General features: G+C 40.9%; 2 protein-coding genes across 4 annotated transcripts in view; both read left to right on the top strand.

The window, feature by feature from the left end:
* Window positions 1-26,092, top strand: part of LOC134209771 (uncharacterized) — a 46,882-nt gene that overhangs the window by 15,659 nt on the left and 5,131 nt on the right. The window lies entirely within an intron of this gene.
* Window positions 3,039-26,092, top strand: part of LOC134212337 (tyrosine-protein phosphatase Lar) — a 612,250-nt gene continuing 589,196 nt past the window's right edge. The window contains exons 1-2 of one of the 3 annotated variants that reach the window (XM_062690096.1): window positions 3,039-3,175; window positions 3,366-3,720. The gene's annotated coding sequence lies outside the window, so the exon portion shown is untranslated. Of the gene's footprint in view, window positions 3,721-26,092 lie in introns of all 3 variants that reach the window. The other 2 variants (XM_062690097.1, XM_062690098.1) reach the window with 2 other exon arrangements.

Genomic DNA, 26,092 nt, shown 5'->3' with positions numbered 1-26,092 from the left:
ACAGAGAACAGACGTTGAAGCTGCACTTGCTATGTTGTGATAACTTTTTACTGTCCATTTTGAAATAACTTTGGAATGTCGCCGTTATCCCGTGCATAATCAGCGCTAGCGTCATCAAATAATGCCACTGTGCGCTAGTGTCGTTATGCATGCAAGAGCATAGCAGCGCCATCGTGTTGTCAAAATGAGATTGTGATTTGCAATGTCGACGTCGTTGGCGTTGCGGTTCGGTTTGTTTGTTTACACATGTTTTGCAAGAAATTTTGTTCGAGCCTCCATGTCTGTTCTCTGTGGTACAAGGAACTTTTTGTCTAAAATTGGAAATTATTTTGTTGGACATTTGTTGCAATGTCTCAATATTAGAAATTATATTAAGTTCATTGGTACTTTACCACGGAGGCAACTTCAGAATCATTTTCAAAATTTTATTTTGAATCCTCTGAAGTTCCTTCTTGATGGGGCCCTCCTTAGCCGTGTGGTAAAATGCGCGGCTACAAAGCAAGACCATGCTGAGGGTGGCTGGGTTCGATTCCCGGTGCCGGTCTAGGCAATTTTCGGATTGGAAATTGTCTCGACTTCCCTGGGCATAAAAGTATCATCGTGCTAGCCTCATGAAATACAAATGCAAAAATGGTATTAACTTGGCTTAGAAACCTCGCAGTTAATAACTGTGGAAGTGCTTAATGAACACTAAGCTGCGAGGCGGCTCTGTCCCAGTTCACACTGGTTCAGAAGCCCCCAAAACGTGCGTTTTTTAGTTTTCGACCTGAAAACTACATTTTAGAGTCATGATGTCTTCAGAAGAGTTGAAGGATATTTCTTGGGCTTTCTTTTGATAAGAAAATATCAAGGATCTATCCACCTTGAAGGGCGGTATGAAATAAAAAAATTACGCAGATGTACAAAAGCAGTGGTTGTTCTCTGCAATGTTATAAAGAATGTGAATTAGAACATCTTTTCTGAAGACACAATATTGGACAAACGGTTTTGTAAGGAATTAGAGCACGTTTTGTATGAAAGACCTCCAAAAATCATATTTTGAGCATAACTTTTTTGGAAATGATTTTAGCACTATGGTTTATTCTAGAAAGTTGTGCATAATGACAAAAAACATGTTTGTCTAGAAGACTACTTTGATCTATCTTGAAACCTGTCAAAGTTATTAAGGAATCTTTAGAAAAAATAGTCAATTTTCACATCAACACACCATGAAAAGCGGCAAGAGGCGGCAAGCCAAACAGCCACCATCTGAAAGATTCGGTTTTAAGCTACCGAATGCACAATGTTTTGTTTTGTTCCGTCGTGTTCCACTATTGTTTTGAATCAACTTAAAATAGTCCTTAATGTACGTTTTTCAGTACAACTGTTATGTAAACAATTAAAAAGAGGCTAACATGATTGGTTATTTATTGCATAGTAACAATCTCCATCAAGACAAAACAGCCACATTTAAGACGAATGGCTGTCATTTGTCGAGATTGTAACCATGCAATAAATAACTAATCATGTTAGCCACTTTTTAATGAATCGCCTGCTTTGAGCGTGCTTACAGCGGCACACTAAGAGTTAACTTTCCGAAATCAATATGGCGAATACGAATACGGCGAATACCTTCAATACCATACCATATATATACGCGGAAAACTGCGGGTTGGTCTCTGATTTGACATTTCTGGAGGTCAACAATATATATACGCGGAAAACTGGATATAATATATATATATATATATATCCAGTTTTCCGCGAGCGGTAATGGCCGCCAGCTTGCTGCGGGTTGGTCTCTGATTTGACTTATATGCCACATTGGTCAGAATGCTCGGAGCGGTGGGTGCAGTTGACCTCCAGAAATGTCAAATCAGAGACTAACCCGCAGGCAAGCTGGCGGCCATTACCGCTCGCGGAAAACTGGATATAATATATAATATAATAATATAATAAATATAATATAATAAATATAATATATTATATATATATATCTCAAAATTTAGACGTGTGGACCTTGAAAAGGCTAAATTTTGCTGTCCTGTGTAATTGATAACATTGGATGGGATCAAATAATTTATTAAAGGCCCACGACAAATGAATCAAATAAGAAAGAGTTTTTGATGCAGAAGTTTCTTTTTAGAACTCGACAACTTTGTGATCATTTTAAAAGGCTCTCGTGGATTTGTTAAATTTATGCGCAGTACAAAGTATTCACCGCCAAAAGCCAACACGTGGCGGCCAAATTTTCAGAAATATCGAAGTAGCTTTTTTCTGGAGGTATATATGTTTTTCTTAGATGTATGTCTGTCGCCTATTTTTCTTTGTGACTAAAGTCTCAGGACTAAAGATAAGAGGAGGAGCATATATTTTTTTTATGAGCGGTACCATCACAGACAAACAGACATAACACATTGAACATTTACTCATCAAATTCATCGTCGTTGAAATACTAACGACATCTATTGATTTCAGTTAGTTGGGCAAATCACGAACCAGATGGCGGTAGTGAGCAAACGTCAAACTAGAGCAAAAACGATGCGCGCGCCTCGAGCGATCGATTGACCAACTAATGATTATTTGAATTGACCAGTAAATCAGTGAACGATGGGAATTTGACGAGTGTTATGTCTGTTTGTCTGTGGTACCATATTATTTTCGATTATAGATAGTAGAATCTATAGATGAGCGAAAGCATGGCTGAGTCGATTTTTTTGCCCGTGCACACGCGCATATGACGTCACAGCCCTTAACGTTTCAATTGAAATCGTGACGTCATACTCGTTTGGAGACACGTTTGACAATTCGTTTGGAGACAATGGATTTATCTTCGCTCATCTATATATTCCACTATCTATATTTTCGATTAACTACCAGGCTCTCCATCGCAACGGTCGGTTCAAGGCAACTGAGTGCGTTCACTGCTACCCTTTCCGTGACTCTGCGCATGTGCGTTCAGTGCACATCAAAACAGAACAAATTTTGACAGCTCGCACCAACACCATCCAGCTGACCGCGGTCCGTTGTCGATACGCGCAGAGATTTCGCTGCAGTGTGTTGGTATGCGTCTGGCAGTTCATCCATCGGGATGTTTTTCGTGTTTTCGTTCGTAGTTGCTTGATGTTTTGTCCTGAAATTGATTAATTTTCGAGTGAAATCTGTGTTTGAATCGGTGCGAAATATCCCTTATCGGGTGGGTGATATCGGACGATTCGAGTGTTCCCGCGGATAGGTTATTTGGGGCGCGAAAATCGAAGTGAAATAAGCAGACTGCGGTCTCTTCCTGGATCGTCCTCATCTCGGTGCAGATTGTTGTATACCACGGCTCAGAGCTGTGTGTACCAAGAGTAAAAATATTGATTTTTTCCACTATTATCTCGCAGTGAATATCTCCTATTGATGGCTGAAATTTATGGGATCCGGAAGAATAATGCCTTGGCAGGGCAGATCCTTTAACGGTGCAAATGGAATGAAAAAGTGGTAGCTCCCGATGGCATGGTGCCGATAGTGTGTTGGAAGTGCTGGAATAAAAAAAAATATTGCGTTACTGTGACTGGAACCGAAGCGGTTTTACCTGTTTGATTATGCGTGGGTGGTAGAAAGCCATTAGCATCCGTCAGAAGGGGCCAGTGCGCGAGGGGGCCTGCCGTCATTTTGGATTTAGAGTGATACATCGCACCGATATCGAGCGCCAGCGCCAGCCAGTCAACGGGATTTTGGAGCAAAGCTGGGAGATAGGTAAGGAGCGCATCACGAGCACACTAATGGGTACACAGAATGTCTGAATCAATAATGGGTCAATGAACGTCGTGGATGTAATGGAACGAGATTAAGTGTTTGGTTTTCTGTGAAACCATCAACATCTAAGCAAGGATACGCTGCGCTGAGTCAAAAATGTAACATGGGTTTGGCATGTCTGAAATGAAAATCTCTTATCATTAATAACAGCGTTATGATTTGGTATATTTGTCTGGAATCAGAATATTAGATACCTTATTTTACGTCGAGGAGGATTTGATGCTTATTGGCTTACGCATCGTACATCATTCTTTAGATCAATCCTGGCAGAGTGAGAGTGTTGCGCAAAAAAGTTAAATCAGCTACTGCAGGACGGTTTTGATTATTCGACAATTCGAATAAAAAAAATTCTTTCAAATCACTGATTTTCCCAATCAATTGAGCCAGGGTTATATTACATCTGTTATTGATGATCATCACGTAATATCTATAGGTACATACAGACCCATTCGATTTTGGTAACACGTTTGGAACATTTATGTTGCCAAAATTGAATGGTTTTTGTTTCCTCCTGATACTTCACATTTCTTCACTTATTGTGACACTAGACAGTTAGTATTTACGTTCTGCGATCAAAATGTCAATCACATGTATATCTCGATTATGCGGACCCTCAATTAGTCAATTTTATGGACTTCGAATATAAGGAACGTCAACTTTTGTTTGTTTGTTGTGTTTTGGGGTTTTGAAAAGCTCTTTATTATTCTACCGTATAGGTATTAATTTACATAGACTCTATATTTCTAGACCAGCATTTCCGAAAGACGTAACAGCCAATATTTATTCATTTCGATTCTTAGGCTACATACATTGCTACCTCCTTCTTATTGGCATTACATCCCCCACTGGGACATTGCCACTTCGCTGCTTAGTGTTCATTAAGCACTTCCACAGTTATTAACCGCGAGGTTTCTAAGCCAAGTAAGCATTTTTGCATTCGTATATCATGAGGCTAACACGATGATGTTTTTATGCCCAGGGAAGTAGAGACAATTTCCAAACCGCGCATCTTACCGCTAGGCTAAGGAGGTCCTCACATTGTTATATATTAGAGTGGGGCGCAGTTGTATGGAAAAACGCAAACTTCGTCCGATCAAGTGAGATCAAGGTTTTTCTGAATCGTTTTGGGACCCAATCAACTGTGCAAAATATGGGTTCAATTGGTTGCAACCTCGCATGCCGCATCGCGTTTTAAATTTACATAGAGATTAGTATGAGAAAACGTACTTTTCAACATTTTTGCTCTTAGCGGCTTCAATTTATCATCAATAACGTGACTTAATACGTTAGCATATAGCCTGGAAGATGCCGAAAGACTTTGCCGAAGAAGGTACGCAGCTGGAAGGTCTATAAAAAATGTTATTACGTTTCGAAAATTGATTGGTTAAACCATATGCAAGAAATCAATGTTTCTGCCAGCACTACCGGACAACCTGTAATTTTCAGAGGGTAAAACCCATTTTCCTTCTAGTCGGAATTTTTACTTTGTGAAATCATTCCGAATATCTCCCATTAGCTCCAAAGTCTTATAAAATCAATAATTTTGAAATAACACTCAGTTAAATTATTGCTCCACGTAGTTCGGCAGTGCTGGCAGAATAAATGATTTTTTGCATATGGTTTGAACACTCAATCTTCCAAGCATTATAACTTTTTTCGTTCCATCTTTTTCGTTCCACTCGTATTTTTTTCATCGTTCACTGATTTACCGGTAAATTGAAATAATCATTAGTTGGCCAATCACTCACTCGTGGCGCGGGCATCGGTTTTGCTCCAGTTTGACATTTGCTCACTACCGCCATCTAGTTCGTGATTTGCCCGAATTAGTGAAAACAACAAATCTCGCTTAACAATTGATTAGGGCCTACAATGAAAAGTAAACAAATTCGATTTTAACACCCTTCGATAGAATCCTCTAATAGCTACTAATAGTATAAAAATGTTCCGCATCTTCCATTAAATTACTTAGAAAAAACTTATTTTTGATTGGACCTATAACGTGTTATTTTCATAATATGTGTAGGTCCACCCTAAAAAACGGCCAAGCCACTCGTATTTTTCTGTCTAGGATAAGCCTTCTCCAACTTCGGGCCGATAACGAGATTTTTTTCCGAACCGTCTTCGGCCCGACCTCGGAGAGAGAAAATTTCCCCTCCCGAAAAGCCTTATCCCGTGTTTACTTTCTAAAAATGCCATAAACAAAGGGTCTATGAATGACAAGCAAATGCAGAATGACTTATCAAGAAGGCCTATTCCGGAGAAAAACATTAAAATAGACTTAAAATTTTATTTTAACGATTTCGACACATTTTTGCATGTTTTGGATGCAATTAAGGTTATGGATGGATAGATAGTGTTGATTATCTGCTTTTAGGAGTTTTTGCTGCTTGAAATATCATAAACCTGGGAAATAGGAATAGAAATTTTGATGCATTTTTTTCGAACGGCATTTTCTCAATGTTTATGTTTTAGCTGTAGGCCCTTTTCAAATGTTACGCGAGAAATGTCGTTAGCGTTTGTACGACTATAAATTTGATGAGTGATTGTTCAATGTGTTATGTCTGTTTGTCTGTGCTTTAACGTAATGTGCCACTTGGTTGCCACTTGGAACTGAAACCTCTAGTAGTAGAAATGCAAAAATATACGTTCTCCCATACTAATTTCCATACAAACTTCAAACGCGATTCGGAAAGCGAGGAAGTAACCAATCGGTCCCAAATTCTGCACAGTTGTTCAGGACCCGGAATGGCTTCGAAAAACCATTGATTTGAAAAAATGACCATGACGCTACTGTATATGTACACTGGGGTCTCTTTTTACGCGGATTTTGGGATTTACGCGTTTTTTTACGCGGTTTTTAGGATTTACGCGGTTTTAATTTTTACGCGATTTTTCGAAAAAAGTCTTGAAATCGCGTAAAAATTGTAAAAAGTTGATTTATAAGTCCTTTTCAAGGGAAAACACTTAGAATATTTAATGGAGGTACGATGCTGGGCCATTAAAGCGAAGGCCGTCAGTCCCGAAGGTCATTTGGCCACAGCCGTTAGGCCGAATAATAAGTAAGAAGTGAGAAGTGAGAAGTAAGAAATGAGAAAAAAGGTGTAATATGTGAGATGTGAGAAGTGAGTAGCAAGAAGGGAGAAGTGAAAAGGGAGAAGGGAGAAGTAAGAAGTGGGAAGTGAGAAGTGAGAAGTGAAAAGTGAGGCGCGGGAAGTCAGAAGTGAGAGGCGAGAAGTGAATAGTGTGAAGTGAGAAATGAGATAAATATGTGAGATTTGGAAAATGAGGAGTGATAAGTGAGAAAGGAGAAGTGATTAGTGAGAGCCGAGAAATGAGAAGCTATAAGTGAGAAGTGAGAAATTCGATACGAGAAGTGAGGTGTAAGATGTGAGAAGCGAGAAGTGAGAATCGTGAAGTGATAAGTGAGAGCCGAGAAATGGGTTGGAAGCGACAAATGAGAAGTGAAATTGAAAAGTGAGAAATTCAATAAGTGAGAAACGAGAAGTGAGAGCCGAGAAATAGGTTGGAGGCGACAAATGAGAAGTGAGAAATTCAATAGAGAAGTAAGATGTGAGAAGTGAGAAGTAAGAAGCCACAATTGAATGGAGAGAACTGGGTTGTGAGAAGTGAGATGGGAGAAGTGAGGAGCGAGAAATGAAAAGTAGTAAGATGTGAGAGGGGATGGCAAGAAGGGTGAAGTTCAAAGATAAAAGTGGGAGTGGGAAGTAAGAAGTGAGAAGTGAGAATTGAAGAGCAAGAAGTGCATAGTGAGAGGAGAGAAGTGAATAGTGAGAAGTGAGAAATGAGATAAAAATGTGATATGTGAAAAGTGAGAAGTTATAAGTGAGAGCCGAGAAATGAGAAGCTACAAGTGAGAAGTGAGATTTAGAAGTGAGAAGTGAGACATTTGATACGAGAATCAAATTTGATACGAGAATCGAGAAGTGAGAAGTGAGAGGCGAAAAATTAAAAGTGAGAAGTGAGATGTAAAATGTGAAAAAATGAGATAAAGATGGGAGATGTGAGAAGTGAGAAGGGAGAAGTGTACCACGCGAATTTGACGTCACACGTTTCATTGCTTGGATTGCAATCGTGGCGTCATGCTCGTTTAGCTACACTAGTTGAGAGTTCGTTTGGCTACCCTCGTCTTCGCCTCAGCTAGTCTATAGAACCTACAGTGTCTATAGTTTAGATACTTTCCGATTTGGGTACAATATAACTCGATAATATTATTGAGTTCGCAAGCGAAAGGCAGAACATCATTAATGAACTGAAACAGAACCTGCTGGTGTTCGAGTCGTAAGACAAGAACAGGACGCTTTTATCAGCCACCCGGGAGAAGCGAGAAGGCCGACAAAGGTGCTACAACTGAGGCCTTCTCCTTCCTTGGAACATCGACTATGGCAGAAGAGGCGATTGATTTCGCCCTGACGGCCAACGAGGAAAATATTGCGCCTAACCAAAAACGGCTCAGGCAGCAAACCGGCGAAGGTGCTCAGAACAAAGCCGAGCAGTAGGCGACAGTAGGCCAAACGTCGTGTTGACGGAGCAGATCAGGATGTAGTGATGCCTGAAGGGCGTTGACCCAACAAGGCGACTTCTCGGCCAAAAGAAGCGAAAGGCACCAACCAAACACAAGTCGCCGGGCCGCAAGAGGGTACCTGCCGGCCAGTGCCATCGGCACAAGGGACAAAAATCTCTGGCAGCTGGTCAGTAGCTCAAAGCGGAAGTCGAGCGCATCTTTACCCGCAAATAAATTTAAGGACAGTAGAGGCCTTGCTGCTCAAAACCGATAAGCATAAGTACGCCGACGTCGATGCAGGCGACCGAAAAGCTTTCGGCGCTGGAACAGGGCGCACGAAGCGTCAGACGCACCAAGACTGGTGAAATGATCTTGGTGCTGAAACGTGGAGATAGCGGGACGACGGGCCCAGCCCTTGCACACATGCTTCATATAGGTTGCTGCAACTCATAAGTGACCAGATTTAGTCACAATCAAGTTGCTGCTACCATTTTTGTCTGCCTTGTGCTGCTCGGGAAGAGATCTTGAGTGACGGCGCCGAGATGAGGTCTTTGGGGACGGAAGTAACCTTCCAGTGCAAGCAACTGGACGAGGTCACGTTCGCGGACGACGTCGTTTTTGCCGTACAAAGTGCAGTGCGGTACAAAGGTCGTCTATTTGGCACGCAACTAGCCTACCCTAGTTAATGGAGCGAGGGATGCTGAAATCGGCTGGTCAGTAAAGAACCCCGCACATAGGATACGTTTGCGTTGCGTTTGACAGTTTTTCCATGGGAAATGTGTCAAACGCAACGCAAACGTACCCTATGTGCGGGGCTCTTAAGCCCAATAAGCAAACTGGACTGGTACTATTGGTGCTTAGAGTCGGGACATAAGTCCAACGTCTTTAAGAGCCCAAACCGTAGCAACCTGCATCGTCATTGTGGTTGGGAAGGGCACAAGGCGCAGGAATGCGATAAGTTACCAAAGTGTCCATCTGCGCCAGCAAAATGCAAGCATGTAATCACGTTATGGGTGGACCTCCGTGTCCCATCGGAGAGGAAAACAAGAAGCCACGCAAGCAACCCAGTTGAATCTCAACCACTGTGCATCTGTCCAGCAGCTGCTGTGGCAGTCGGTCTCGGAGTCGAGGACCAATGTCGCTCTCCTGTCCGACCCGTACAACGTCCCTGACTTGGGTCGTTATTTACGTGACTATTTTCACTCGGAATTTATTCCATGTACCACAATGAGCAAGCAATTTATTTGAAACAGGGCGACAGACCTTTGTTTACGCGTGTAGATCGAAAGGCCTTGCTGCAGGAATTTCTTGGAGAGACAAGAAACTATGATGTGTACACATTATATTCTATCTACAATAAGGAACATGTACCATATATGAAACAGGTCGACAGACCTTTGGTTACACGTGTAGAAGGGTCAAAGGGCCTTACTCCAGGAATTTCTTGGATGGCCAAGAAGTTATTCTTCATTCACATTTTATTTTATGTACCACAAAGAGCATGCACCATATTTGAAACAGGTCGATAGACCTTTGGTTACGCGTGAAAATAGCGAAAACCGTTTTTTTAAATTTTCGGGATTTACGCGTTTTTTTTATTCGGATTTTTTCAAAAGTTTTTTTTTACGCGGTTTTTAAAAAAGGTTCGGAAACACGTGAGAACCACAAAAAAAAACGATTTTTAGTGAAGTCGTTTTTAGGCGTTTTTTACGCGGTTTTGATTTACGCGGAACGTATCCCCCGCGTAAAAACCGACTCCAGTGTATACCTTATTGCATAGCAAACGTCCATAATAATCGATGTACAGGGTAGACCTGTGCGCCGGTCATATCATCGGTGGCGGTGGCATTTTGATCACTTTTGTCCCGTCGGCGACTGCGTCACGACGATGCGCTGTTGGCTTTTATCGGCGGCGGCGTGAACCGGCGTGACTGAAAAATCAATTTTAACGCGGATTTTTGGATTCACGCGGTTTTGATTTACACGGTACGAAACGCCGATTGACTTCAGTGGATTAAAATGGCAATATTCTACGTTTATTAAACAGCATATTCAATAACAAATTTCCGGCGACATTAATCACCTGATTTCAAAATTTCATCAAAATTAAAACTATTCTATTATTTTCTGATTTTATTTAATTAAATTTTATCAATAAATCCTGCTTTACTTTTCGTGAATTAGATTTCGGTGTAAAAGGACTAATTTGTTAATAACTTTTATCAAAAGTGTTTTACAATTCAGGATTTTGATACACTACAGTCGTTTTACTTATTTAAATTTAAGAAAAAATCGTACTATTATCTAGTTTGTTTAACTGCTACTACTATTGTTTTGGAAATATCAGGAAGACAATTGATTGGAATGTTATTGATTTGAATTAAGGTGCTGCGAGACATTAAGTATATTATTCAAAATATAAAATGGGGGACATTTGAGTTGGCCAATACATCAAAAATAAAAACTGCTATTATTTTGAACAATTTGACCTAGTGCGCAATTTTTGCACGCCTCATTCGAATAATTTGTAAATTTCAAATGTGTAAATTTCAACATATTTGTAGTTCACTGCCAAAATTTCAGCTCAATCGGTCATCGGAGTACAAAGTTACAGCTTGTCAAAGTTGAATTTTTTGCATGAAAAACGGCTTCCGCTGCTATTAATCTGAAAACAGGTGTAGCTATTCTCTCGGAAATCCATTCAGGTTTTCTTTAGGAAGCTACTTTAGTACAATATTCCTTCAAGATATCATTCGGAAATTTGTGAAATAGAAAGAATCGAAAACTATGATGAAATTCTTAAAAGAATTTTTGAAAGAGTTTCTCAAAGAATTTTCGAAGAGATTCCTCAAGGACTTTCTGAGGGAATTCCGAACCGAAATACCTTCAGCTAAACAAAATATGTATAGAGTCAACTCTCTACACCTCTATGTTCCATATGGTCGGGGTTCAGCCAAACCGCACCATGCGGCTTTTTGACTGACTTGTGATATTTTGTTCGCAAAAGGAAAACGGAATGTATTTTATGTCAATTCATGCGTACATTTGTTGTAGGATATCCTCAGTTATGGCGTTGAACGATATCCGATGTGATTTGTGATTAATTAAATCTGTTACACCAAAGCTTTGTCCAAAAAATTAGAAATATATATAAAAACAAGCTTTTTTCAATCTAGGGGAACTGTATCGATCTACATCTCACTGAACATATATTCATCTCATCGCGAAACAGAGAAATACAGCAGAAATTTTGTCGCTTCCGTTTGTCGACATGCGTGCTCACCGCTATAAGAAATAAAATCAAATTGCTTTCCATTGCTTTCTTTTGATGGGATGAATATCGGAGCCATGAGATGAATTCCAGGAGCAGTTCCCCTAGAACCCAACTCTATGTTTCTTCCATTCCTCAATCTCTCCTTACCTCGATGGTCCCTTCAATACCGAGATGTAGAGAGTCGACTGTACGAAAAATATGAGTTTTGTGTAATCACAATGACTAGCATGAAAGGCAAAGATGGCGTCAAAAACAGATGAATACAAGATATTTTAGAAATCCTATTATCCGTTATATGAGCAGATTTCCGACAATACTCATGCTTATGTGAAACACTAATTCTTTTCATTTCCTCCCCTCCTAAAACAAACGCTGTCACATTTCCCAACCCACAAACAGAGTTCTTTTCAATTTACCGGATTGATGAGAATTCATGTCAACTGTGGGACTGAGGCAAAACTCCTCCATTGCTACCAACCGCCCATGCAGTGTGGTTCATTTAATTTTCCACGTGCTCGCATCCGGTCGAGAAACCCTGCTTGGGGTTCCCGCTGCCGACTGTTGTACCTAGCAGTTGACACTAGGCTAGCAAATTTTAATCGCGAACATCCCCAAAAAATGTTTCCCTCCACGTTCGGAGTGCTTCCGGCCGCTCCAACCACCGCACATGATTTTTTATCGGAGTATGTGTGTGTGTGGGTACGTGTGTTTCCAGTTTGCGTTAGCTTTGCTGCCGGAAAATGCGGCTGGTCCCTGGGGCCAAGAAATTCAATCGCAGCGAACCGCAAAGACAAACGAACCATTATTATTTTCGCATGGGTGCAGGCAGAGTCGAGCGAGCGGTGGTCGTCCGTCGGTCGATCGCAGCAATGGAGAGATGCGCGTTGCTGACTCGATTCGACCGCCGATGCTGATGTTGAGTACACTTGCCGAGGAAAGGGTTTCGCCAATAAAATCATTAACGTATGCTGGAGGTCCGACACACGTACGCATGATCCCGGGCTCTGGTGCATGGCACATATGGGTGCTGAAATTTCTTCAATTGCTTGGAAAGAAGCAATTTTTAGATGCGGTGTAGCATGTGCCACAAATAGACCTTAAGAGTTTGTTTAATGTTGGTGTTTATGTTTATGTTCATTGTACTTAAACACCGTTCGCTGTCGAGAGAAGCGTTTCAAACTGCGATAAAGTGCATCTGGATTAAATTATTATGATTGGCTTTTCTGGTTTTATTAAATTGAGTTATTGCAGATTGTTACGTTAATAGACGGTGTGGTGCAGATGAAATATGGCATACGGAGAAGCTTTTTGGGCAAGCATTTATCAATGAGCAGAATTTGAATGACTATGATAAACTAGGCGCGTAACCGGAATAGATCAACCAACTGGTCGCAGTGGAAAATGAACCCAACAAGGAAAAAAAAACCTGAATGTAGGGTCAAATCCCATAGATGATGGTTCACAATATTAGTCCGACAGGTATAAGAAGACACGAGGCGGTCAAAATGGATCAAACCAATGAGAGGTTGGCAGACTTGTTTCTGTATCGTACGTCAATAAGATTTTGTTTAAATTTAGCCTAGAATTTATTATACACATTTGAAAATGATCTCCCTGTGCTGAGCCGTGGGAGCTGTCAAAAATAACACCGTCGGTTATCTTCTAATTATTTTTACTCTAATCCGACTATATTCTTTGTAGTCCCTTCCGTCCTGCGTATAATTTCTGGTTTCATCTTTGTACTGATCAACTTTTCTCGTTGTTCCATTCCGTTTCGACTCGAATCTCGAACATAACTCAGACTCATATTCCGAACACTAGCGTTTTAGCGCCCTAAAACTAAAATTTTCATCGGTTTTTCTTACTGAGTATCAAGATTACAAACGATTTCAAGCTTGTATAGAGAAAGTTACACGAATACATAAAGCCATGACCATTTAAAAGCGAGTGTTCGGAATATGAGTCAAAACGGTATCTTACTTTATCATGATCTTTCCGAAACCAGTGCCGGTTTTTCCAAGTTTGTAAGCATCATTATTACACGTTCGCCTTACAAGCGAATGGTCATGGGTTCGATTCCCAGCCCCTCCACCAAACCCTCGTCAGTCGCCGGATGCGCAGCCTATGCGGTGGCGTATTGGGGAGCGCCCTTACCGTTATGACTGCCTGATGACGACTGACAAATTGTTCTTCTCGGAGGCATTCCTCCAACGTACCCGGATAAATGGCAACCGAACAATGCAACGATCATTGGATTCACGACACGGACAAATGGACACAATGGACTCACGGTGAGATGGACAAGCAACGACAACAACAATGAATAATGGAAAAAATCTAAAAATAGATTCTGTGTGGATTCTGGCTGCAGAATACCACAGTAGATCTCGGCACAGTAGCGGTTAAGTAACTCAGAGTGCCTACCAAATAAAGAAAGGAATAAAAAAAGCATCATTATTCATCACTCCCAATTTTCTCATCTTAATAAAATAATTGTGTTCTATTTTATTTGGATTCTACATACCGATCGATAAAAAAAATCGATGTGGAGTCCAAAATTAAGCTATTTAATTATTTAGAGATTATTTAATTGCAGGATAATATAAAGATTCTGATGCAATTGGATAATCGGTTTTAATTCGGTTTTAGTACTGACGGCAGAGGCCTCTAACAAGTTTTAGCAATATAGTCAGTCAGTTTGTTTTTTTTATTGGCATTACATCCCTCACTGGGACATTCAGGGATGTTATTGATCTTTTAGTAATTTTCGTTCGATCATTTAGTAGTTTTTCAATAACTCATTCCGAAAGCTGAGTGGGCGAGTGACTGCATCATCAATTCCTTCCCATCCCCGATGACCGCGAGGACGTGGTCAGCGCCTTTATCGACTATCCAAAATACTAGAGCTCTCGGACTGTGCACATTGAGGTTGGAGAGCAAATCCCATGCTTCCATCCATTGGTTCCCTGTGCAATTGCGATTGTTCTGGTCGATCACGGAGTAGCAACTACGAAATGCACGGTCATCATGCTCATGCTCATGCTCAACTCATTCCGAAAGCTGAATTTCAAAATGTGTTGTATGGTGGACTTCTAGTGCGAAGATTTTTCTTCAACCCAACCTGACGGTTCGTTGTTTGAATTCCACTAGTAATGGAGCTATAGCACTAGTAGCAGCAGCTTAAACTAAATGATAGGAATTTTGAAATCAATTAGTCTAGGTTACTGATACTATAGCTATAACTCCGTTACCAGTGGAATTCAAAAAACGAACCATTAGGCAGGGTTGTAGAAAAACCTTCGCACTAGAAGTCCACCATACAACACATTTTGAAATTCTGCTTTCGGAATGACTTATTGAAAAACTACTAAATGATCGAACGCAAATTACCAAATGATCGATAACATACTTGGGGACATTGTCCCCTCGCTGTTTAGTACTCATTCAGGATTTTCAATTATTAACCGCGAGGTTTCTAAGGCAAGTTACCATTTTTGCATTCGTATATCATGAGACTAAAACGATGATATTTTTATGCTGAACGTGCCGTTTCAGTTAATCAAAAGCGTGCACTTTATTCGAGGGCCTTCCCTAGCCGTGCAATAAGATGCGTGGCCACACAGTAAGACCATGCTGAAGGTGGCTGGGTTCGATTGCCGGTCCTGTGCAGGACATTTTTGAGCTGGAAATTTTCTAAACTTCTCTGGTCATAACAATATTATCGTGTTAGCTTCCTGAATCCTGATATGTAATGGTAACTTGGCTTAATAACTAACTTGTAATTTACAATGTTGTGAAAACTCATATGTGAATATGTACATTATGTGGAAGATATTGATTTGAAAAATGTATTGGAGGTAACCACTTTCCCTTCGATGGGACTCGAACCCACGACCCTCAGTACGCTAGACTGGTACTTTAACCTACTAAGCTATGAAGGACCTCCGTCGGCCTTCGCAACCTATTGGCTACTGAATGAGCTCGAGATTCCTAAATTTTACGCATAGTCAAATCACTATTCACTATTTACTTCTTACTCGCAATCCATTTGCCAAACCAACACTTCCACATGTGTGGAAGCTCATTCAGTAGCCGCTAGAACCGCATTGCGTAGGCAAGAGCACGGCAATTCACTTTGGTTGAACTGAACCTGAGTTGCTTTCCATCTTTTGTTATAGATTCAGGTTAATTTGAAAGGAGAGTCAAGTGAAACAAAAGTGAACCGTTGATGGCCAATTAATCGACGGTGGTCCAATTACGTCTCCAAACCCTACGGACTCGGTGCGTGAAGTACGTCGTCAATTGCGTACCACAGTACCAGATTTGAACCAAAGGTAAGGGCGCATTCCATGACGGCCGGTCATAACCGAAACAAAGTATGCGAAGCCATGCGGAGATACGTTGGTCTTTTTCCGGAGGGACAGCTCAGGAAACATTCGACATTCGTCGACGCAGCTCTCGCGAGCAAACTGAAGGCCTTCAGTCCAGCCGTCACCATGGTACAGGCTCAGTACCTGCATACCGCCCTACAGCTAAGCGGTTCTTCCATTCGCGGCCACCGCCCAGAACCGCTTCGCAGCCATCGCACCGTGAGATAGATCATCAAGTCGACGAAGAATTTTATTATCTTTATTAGTGAGGTTTTCGACCCTGGACCGGTTCACCTCGACGAAAAAGAAAAACCTGCAAAACATACATGTGCATGTGTTAGATTGAGGACATGAGGATCATGTTCTAAGGTTTAAGATCATTCGGTCGAATGCCGTTTGACCGAAATTTGTGTGTGAAGAGAGAAACGGATAGTGAAAAGTGAGCTGTTCAAAGTGAATAATGAGAAGTGCGAAGAAGTTAAAAGTAAGGAGAGAGAAATGAGATGTTCGAAGTAAGTAATCAATATTTCGAAATGATAAGTGAGTAATGGGAAGGGAGAAGCGAGAAGTCAAATGTGATAAGTAAGAAGAGAGAAATGAGAAGTAAGATGTGAGTAGTGATAAATAAGAAGTGAGTGATGGTAATTGGTAAATGAGAAGTGAAAAGCGAGATACAAGGAATAAGAATGAAAGACGAAGGAATAAGGAAGGAGAAAAACGTAAGGAGAATAGATGGAAAAAGGAGAAGGAAAAAGTAAGGAGGAAAAGTAACATGGAAGATGAAAGAAAGAAAAAGAGAAAAAAGAAGAAAGAAGGAAGTTTATGTGGAAAATTTCGGCTACGCAATCTCAGAGGGGATTGAAAACTATATTTTTCCCCGACGTTTCGGTCCATTTGGGGCCGTTTTCAACGGGCCAATTTGGCCCTAAATGAACCGAAACGTCGGAAAATGATTCTCTCTAAGACTACGAAGCCAAAAATTTTCCAAAAAAGCAAATGAAAAAGAAGCAAGAAGTAGGAAGTTCGATGAAAGAATAATAAAGAAGGAAGTACGAAGAATGCGCTTCTCACTCCCTCTAATGTTTTTTTTTCTTGAGCAAGGGTAAACGGAAATCTGTATCCAGACACCTGAGGAGGTTAACTCAGGTAGTGTGGGGATGGGTATGTCATGTAACTCTTACCCGACCCACTAAAACCAAAACCCTTTCGCCAGTCCGTACCCCAGGCCCGCAATTAAGCAATACATCAGGGGGGGGGGGAGCTATTGAGAGGTTAATACACACAACATCGACTTCAAGGGTGGTAACCTCACCACCCGTCGATCGCAAGCTATGATAGTAACCTAGCGGTCCGTATCATCAGGTATCAGAACGTCGGCTCTGGCGGCACGTTCCCCTGCAACTTGGGAGATTTGTGCCTCGCCAATCAGATAGCCTCCATCATCATCTACCCGAAGGAAATTGGATAACTGGGATTAGGACAAAAGGAAATGATAGATGATTTTAAAGACTAAGTTAGAAATTCCATGTTAGGTTAAGATTACATGTCCATTGGGAATACACTTTTCAACAAAATTAGATCAAAGAATATCAATATATGCAATCATGTAGATTGTTGTCGTTGTTTTTTTTAAATTTTTTTTTTATGGAAGTTGCTTATTGAAAGCTGTTGATGTATCCAAGAGTATCATATGTGATTGGACAACCAAACCTCCAAGTCAATTAATTCAATTTCTGTTGAATTCGATTCCTCCTAAAGGTGTGCACCAAAATCTGTCACACATCTGACCTACAATTCTTCATGCCGGTTCAAATTTGCATAAAACCGAAGAATTTTCAGAATTTCCGTGAAAAATTAGAATTCCGAGGTAATTTTAAGTTTAAATGGACATTCCGAAATATTTCCCGTGGAATTTTGGAATGGTTTCCTACGTTCTTGCTTGCAGATTTGGAGCAATTTCCTGAGGATCCTATGAACATTCCAAAGACTTTTCCGAATAATTTGCGGTGGAAATTATAGAGAATTTTCAGTTGAAATTTTGATGAATTTCTCGTAAAAATTTCGAATAATTTTTCATGAAAATTACAAAAGCTTTCTTACAAAAATGGCAAACATTTTTTTTACGGAAACTCAAAGAGTTTTGGGTGGGACATTCAAATAATTTCTCGTGAAAATTTTCAGCAGTTTCTTTGGAAATTCCTAAGATTTTCCATCGATCATTCCAAAGAATTCGCATTAGTACTCCCGAAGAAATTGCCCTAAAATATACGAAGAATTTCTCATGGGAATTTCGAAGAATTTCGCTTATATGTCTGAAGAATCCCTTGCGAAAATTCCGAAGAATTTTCGAAATTAGGAAAAAATTCCCGGGGACCTCCCAGAAAATCTCCAGTGAAGGGTTTCTCGCGGAAATTTCAAAAATTATAAAGAATCACGACGAAAATTTAAAAAAATAGCAATAAAATCCAAGTAAATAAATCTGTATAAATTGTTTTCCAAAAAAAGATAAAAAATAAAAAAGTCTACGTAGACTTTTGGAATACCCCCCGTCCCCCTTCGTAGACTAACGTAGACTTTTTCGAAACCCCTCCCTCCCCCTTAAGAGTCTACGTGGTTTATGGACAGCCCCTTAGTATAGATTTTGACGGTTTTTTGTCCGAGACCATAATCAAGTTTATTCCCTTGATTTTCAAGTGCAATTACGGACTTCTCATCAATACCCAATACTACCTACAACACGCATCCCATTCTGGATGAACTGGTGACAGAACTTTGGATACTTTCCAAAACTGTGTATTTACTTCTGTTCGACCGTGTAATAACGTTCAGAAATTTGTCAGCACCGTTCCTGTCTGTACTGGGAAAATAAGGTACAGATAAGATGGTACGTCTTAGTGGTTGAATAGGTGCGTAGGGCATTACCGAGAAATCCTCAATTGATCCACTTGTTTTAATTTCCGCCAAAGTGGCTTTGAGCCATGAGAGACTATCATGATCACACGCACAGAACCAGCCAAGACCCTGTGTGTGTCCAGAATTGAAAATCCCCATTCAGTAGAAGCTGCCTATACAAAATACGGTCACACAGGTTGCGAGAATAATCTTCGTCGACATCAGCGTTCTCCCTCTTGATGGTGATTTTCAGTTGATTCCGGATGGTTCTACGCTGCCGCTTATCGTCGCCTTTGCTCGGAGATCCTATCGTTGTTCCTACTCATTGTTGACGTGCCGGCGAGGGTAAGCTCTGCTGACCTGACAATGGCGTCGTCCTCTGGCGAAGCAAGCAATGTACGTTCAATTTCCATGTCATGGTCCTGTTAAAAGTCGAATGATAATATTCACTGAACTACATCCTTAGTAATTGTACTAAAGGTATTGGTTTAGGCATATATTACATACCAGATTGGCGGCTGATTTTTTAGATTGGTTTTATTCAAAAACGCTGCGGAAATATATTTTTTTTTGATAATAAACATATTTCGATCGAAAACGTTTTTCTTTTATTTATTTTTCCCAATGAAGAAAATTACATTTTTCTCAATAATATGAATAACCGAGGTCTGTATTTTTTTTACAAATTCTTCAGTATATTCTTACCGACTGCTCGGTAATTTTTACAGATTATTTCAGTAATATTTGACATTTCATCATCGACATTTCAGAACCGAGGACTCGGTAATGTTGAACTTTTTTACTTAGCGGACTACCGAGAGCTCAGCTGTTGAGAAATCGGTAATTCATGTACCGAGCCCGTTAAATTAAATTAAGTGTGCAGAAAGGCGGTGTGCAAGAAGACGGTGTGTGTCGGCGAAGAATGAACCATGAGCTCGCCCAACTCTACGGCGAACCCAGTATCCAGAAGGTAGCTAAAGCCGGAAGGGTACGATGGGCAGGACATGTTGCAAGAATGCCGGACAGCAACCCTGCAAAGATGGTGTTCGCTTCTGATCCGGCAGGTACGAGACGGCGTGGAGCGCAGCGAGCGAGATGGGCAGACCAGGTGCAAAACGACTTGGGGCGTATCCGAGGATGGAGAGATGCGGCCTCGAACCGTGTATTGTGGCGTCAAATTGTTGATTCAGTGTTATCTGTTTAGATGTAAACTAAATAAATGAAAATGAATCCATAAAGGACATGATTACATCCGATACGTACGTAATCACCTCCATTGTAAGGCCTCCGCTGTCCTCGTGGTTGGTCATCACCGAGTTTATGATCTTGGTCAGAGTGGGGCCGTCCATTTTTACGTCGACCGGCACCTCTTCTGGCACACCACGACCTTCACCATCGCCTTCCCCCGGCGACCTTTGGGGTGGCCGATTAAGGCCACTTTGTCTAGCAAAAGGGTCCTCCCTATCGCTAGACACCGCTCCACCGTTCATTTTTTTTTGTTTAATGGAAGAGATAATTGCTGTTGGGTCCCCCTTGCGGCTGCTGTCGAATCCTGCTGGTGTAGTCGCCTTATTGATCCCATAGTTATCTATGCATATTGCATACCTTGCGGCATGCAAGGAGGCCATACTTTCATGTTCAGAGCCAGATGAGCGCTAATCAGGAAAGAGCATCTGATCCTACCCCACGCTGTTTGACAACTGTGTGACAGGATTGTACCGCGTGCTACAAGGCCCGCCACGGTTTTATGGGACGGAAGACAGCCTGACCATTAGCCCATTCGCCGTTTCAGGTCGGTGCCACCCGGCCTTACTAAGAGAATAGAATGTCCAGACTACCAGCCCTCGCTTCACAGTATTACAATATTCAAAACATAGTCTAGTAGCATGCGGCAGTATACCATAATCAGGATCTTACTGGCATCGATCCTGATATGCCAATGGCACTCTCTGGGCTTGTGCTTTTGAAGCGGCATACAGTCGCTTTGATAGAGTCTGCTTACGGACACTTGTGGTTTTTTGGGAGGGATTTAGCAGAGCTCACTGCTAAACCCCACCACATCCTAGCAGTGTTGGTAAAATCACTCATAAATCTCAATCAACGAGCGCTCCCGTGCGAACGAAATCGTCTGCGATTTTAAAGGAATGCATCACGCTTGAATTTTTCATGCTAAAACGCATCATTTCACTAATTTGCCAACAAATCATTTTAGTTTAAAAACGCATTTGAAATCAAATTTGAACAAAAGAAAACCTACGATGAATCAAATGGATGATTCAACTTATCCATGAGTTTTTAGATGCTGAGTTGGGTGCGTTTCAACTCACGCTTGATTTGAATCATCCATGAGTTTTTACCAATACTGCATCCTTGGCAGTTCTCCCAGACTCGCAGACAGCTGGGGAGGGGTCGTCAAGCCCTTGGACATAGTCCCTGCTGATCCTCTTTTTATGTAAGAGTTGAGAAATGTCTTATTCCTCACTTCTTCTTTATCCTTTACATTCCAACTGGAAATTGGACTGCTTTCCAACTCAGTATTCTATTAACATTTTCTCAGTTATGAATTGAACACTTTTCTATGCCCGACATTGCATGAGTATGTATTCTGTGTGGCAAGTACAATGGATTCACTATGCTCAGGGACTCGAGAATGTTTCCCACCTGAAAACATCCTAGACCGGACGAGAATCGAACTCGCCATCTCCGGATTGGCAATTTTAAATCTTCGCTCGTGAGACTATTTGGAGACCTCACTTAAATTTCTCACTACTCTTTTCTCATTTCTTACTTTTTACTACACGCGATTGCGTAACTGATGATTATCTTCAAATTCAGCCGAAGACGGCAAACTTGCAAATGGCTTGAAACCTGTTCAAAAAACTGTGTTCAAACCGAAACAATGAGTAGTTCCGTTTTAGATCTTTTAGCAAAAGCAATTGCTCAAAGGTCATTTCGTTCCCTTTTTATAGTTCGAGCATGGTTTGGATCCTCAACCCTTAAAAAATATAAAATTCTCTATGTCTTATCGTAAATGAAGTATTTCCATAAATATCAATAATACTGAATCAAATTCTATTGAAGCATTAATTACGCTGACCTGTGTATTAATAATGTTCCATCTGCTCTGCCACTTCAACTTATTAAATCGTCGAATCAAACACAGCCCACACATTCCGCTGTGCCCATACTCATTACAGTCTGGCTTTTCTGACCTCCTACAACCTTATAACCTAACATTTTCCCAGCACTCAACCTGTGCCTGTCGATGGAAATTTTGCGGCGGATTTACCGCCCACATGCCCATTTACCTGATAGCAATCGAGAGCGGTCGAACGATGGAATGGGAACTTTCTTCAAGATACAAGTAACGTGTAGGTTCGGTACAGTGACCGTCGGAAATATTTGATTATTTTTCAAGTTATCAAAAAATTTGTTCCATTTGTTCTTTAGATGGCATAAAAATTGAAATTCATCACACCTCGTTAATAATTATTATTTTTGTAATTATTTCAAATCTGATTATGATGGAACTGTGAAGCATGTTCCTATTTATTCTATTCCAAAAAGGTCAACCTTTTTGCTTGATTGATACCACAACAACATTTTTTGCGGTCACTGTATAAATAGAAACCCATCATGGTGCTTCTGCTATTTGTATAGGTTGTAATGGACTCAAACAATGAGAACCAATACTTCGCTCAACTGAAATTTCCGAAATTCGCATCCGGACTGCAGAGGAATCCAAGCGGTCCAGTGCCGGGCGGACGGTTACATGGGTGGGAAACAAGTACAAATTGCGGAGAAATCATTCCACCCTATTTACCAGGCCACGGGCGGTGGTTTGGCCAGCCAGCCACCACCGTAGTTACTTCGGTTTGGAATTTTCAATTAAGTGAATATTATGGAAAACTGGTTTGGCCTGTAAGGAACCAGGTGATTCCTTCTCTGCCAAGGAATGCTGCAGCTCGGTGCGGTGAATATCAGATGAGCTTTCGTGACCTTGTTTCGGAAGGGAGAAGGAAGTTTTGGTTTTTCCCATGGTTTCTCGCTTTTATCTCGGTGATGATAGATTGTGGATTGAACCGAGAACGATAGGCGTGTGCTTAGTAATGGGGATGTGGTTTCAAAATGAAAATTAACAAAATTATGTTTATCATCAATTGTTAATTTTGATATCTGAAGATTTCTAATTTATTCATAGATAATAAGTAAATTTGCATCTAATTTCTTATTCCATTTTTCAGAAATTAGGTTCTCTAAATAAAACAGATCTTGAAAGCTTCTAAGGGGCTCTGCATAAATACCATCAATACGGGTTTTGGTGACATCAAATTTAGTCTGGAACTTTGCTAGTCTCAGAACTATCATTATTGGTTCTTCCATAAGGTGATTCGAATCCCCGGGTCGCCCAAAATTCCTCACCACGTTTCAATTTTTCTTTCATCATGTTATACAATTGCATAAAAACTTCTCAGTCAGTACTGTTTATAATTGACGAAACAATGAAGTACAAGTGCTTAATGCTGGCCTTCATAAAATCGATTTCGAATCAGTCGGTGGTCATCGTCATGTAGTCGAGTAATACAAATATTTAAACAGTTTGTTTGAAAGACTTTGTATGCGGCCTTTTTTGGCCAGGAAACAAAATTTCTCGTATGACTGAGAAACTGCATACAGTTGTCAACCATTATTTGTCGTATTGGAAGAGCAAGTTTTTCACTTCCAAGCAAGTTCCTCGGGGCATTCAGTTTTGCCTATATAGGGGGAAAGACGGCTTTGGCAGGTTTTGTTCTATTATTGGCAGGGGGGGTTTGTCGATCAAATTTAATGAAATTTGGCCACAATATTCTTTGATATGCAAAGAATGTTTAGGCCAAATTTGAGCCTAGTCAGTCATAAAAAACCCCCCTGCCAATAATAGAACAAAACTTGCCAAAGCCATCTTTCCCCCTACTTATGATCTGTGTTAAAAGAGATCATTTCTATGGCTACACAACTTTAGACTCTTTCTTATTTTACTAAGTGATGAACTGTGCGGCTATTGATATATTATCGGCGGTTGCGTAATTATTAAATAAGCATGAGTTTTTTCATGCTATATATATTTTCTGTTATTTCTCCGGAAGTTCCTCAACGAATTCCTCTAAAAGTTTCTTCATGATTTCCGCTGGAAGTTTCTCCAGAAATTGATTGAAAAAAGACTGTTACGTAAGAATATAATTGTTAACCCCTGGCTACCCTGTGTGTATGATAAGACATTATTTGTATATGTGTATCAATTTTAGGTGTTATTTTAGTCAGTTGAAAATAACGATGCAACAGCACGGATGCGACAGAATCACATTTTCTGTTGCTGAAATAGTAAAAACACCGAAGATGTGAGTACCTAATTATTTATTGCATTCGATGTCGTATTTATTAATATGTATTAAATATAGCTTTATAGCATGATGCAATATAATTTGTATTTATTGCCGCGCTGAAAGATCGGTGACTTCTGTGCTGTTCGCAACAAAGACCTTACCTAGTGTTCCTCTTTAACAGGCTTAGTCATAACATCAACAATCCAAATCGGCAACTCCTACATTTTTTTTAAATCTTTATTTTTGAGATTTTTTATAATTACAACAAGTTTATCACATGCGACCCCTCCCAGTTTTACGGTAGCTGGGCAATCAGTGGAGAATATTGAATGCTTTCAATATCTTGGTAGCCAAATGGCGTCAGAAGGCGGTACAAAGATCGACAAAGCCGGACTGATCAAGAAAGCAAGGGCTGCCTTTGCGAGTTTACGAAATATCTGGAAAAAGATAAGTGGCAGAGAATTGTGGTGTTCAGGTGTTCATCACCAGATACCTGTGGAACATAATATGTGCCTGGTGGCCTCACAACTAGATAATATACAACGAACTCCACCGTCGTTGTCACCAGAGGCCGATAGCAACTGAAACTCGGGATTACAAGTGGGGCTGGGTCGACCACTCCTTTCGTATGAGCTGAATTTCCTTCAGAAATTCCTCCCTAAGTTCCGCCAGGAATTCCTCAACAGATTCCTCCAGAAGTTCTGCGGGATTTCCTCCAGATGTTCATCCAAGAATTGCTACAGAAGTTCCGCCAGGAACGTCTCCCGAAATTTCTCCAGAAACTCCTCCGGGAAATGCTCCGGAAATTCCTCCGGGAACTTTTTTGAAAATTCCTTCAGAAAGTACTTTGGAACTTCCTTCAGGCATTCCTATGAAAGCTCCCCCAAAAATGTCTCTGGAAATTATTTTCCCGAAATTCTTCCATATTTTGCTCCATGTACTTCTCCAGAATTTTCCACGGCTATAGCTTTCACATTACTTTCCCTCTAAATTCTCCCGAAAATTCCCTTTTTTAAAGATAGCTTATACGGAATTGAAAAAAATGTTGTATTTTTTTAAATTAATTTCAAATGAATTTATGTTTGCAATATGTAGATCGATCGCCGCGGAATTGCTGGTTGGTGTTCACATCGATTAATTTTCGGCGAAAAAAGACAAAGCAATATTTTGCCAGACTGTCCGGACTTTTCGGTCGATTTACTGGTCTTCGACCATTATCTTCTTCTACTTTATCTTTAAATTAATTCACGTAGTTCATATGCTGGGGTTGTGTATGGAGTTGTTTCAGTTGATCATGATTCAGAATGCGCGGATGAGGTCATTGAGCAATTGGAGGAAGGAAACATCTGGAGCCAAAGGATAGCGCAGCAACGGCACACTTGGACTCGGTCGGAACAAAAGGAGTTCCTTTAGGAGTTTCTCCTGTAGTTCCTTTAGGAGTTTCTCCTGTAGTTCCTTTAGGAGTTTCTCCTGTAGTTCCTCCGAGAGTTCCTCCGGGAGTTCCTCCGAGAGTTCCTCCGGGAGTTCCTCCGAGAGTTCCTCCGGGAGTTCCTCCGAGAGTTCCTCCGGGAGTTCCTCCGAGAGTTCCTCCGGGAGTTCCTCCGAGAGTTCCTCCGAGAGTTTCTCCGGGAGTTACTCCGAGAGTTCCTCCGGGATTTCCTCCGAGAGTTCCTCCGAGAGTTCCTCCGGGAGTTCCTCCGAGAGTTCCTCCGGGAGTTTCTCCTGGAGTTCCTCCGGGAGTTTCTCCTGGAGTTCCTCCGGGAGTTTCTCCTGGAGTTCCTCCGGGAGTTTCTCCTGGAGTTCCTCCGGGAATTTATCCTGGAGTTCCTCCGGGAGTTTCTCCTGGAGTTCCTCCGGGAGTTTCTCCTGGAGTTCCTCCGGGAGTTTCTCC

This window comes from Armigeres subalbatus, chromosome 2 (genome assembly GCF_024139115.2).
Source record: "Armigeres subalbatus isolate Guangzhou_Male chromosome 2, GZ_Asu_2, whole genome shotgun sequence".
NCBI lineage: Eukaryota > Metazoa > Arthropoda > Insecta > Diptera > Culicidae > Armigeres > Armigeres subalbatus.
Note: the sequence above shows the minus strand (reverse complement) of the source record. Positions and strands in the feature narration are given on the sequence as shown.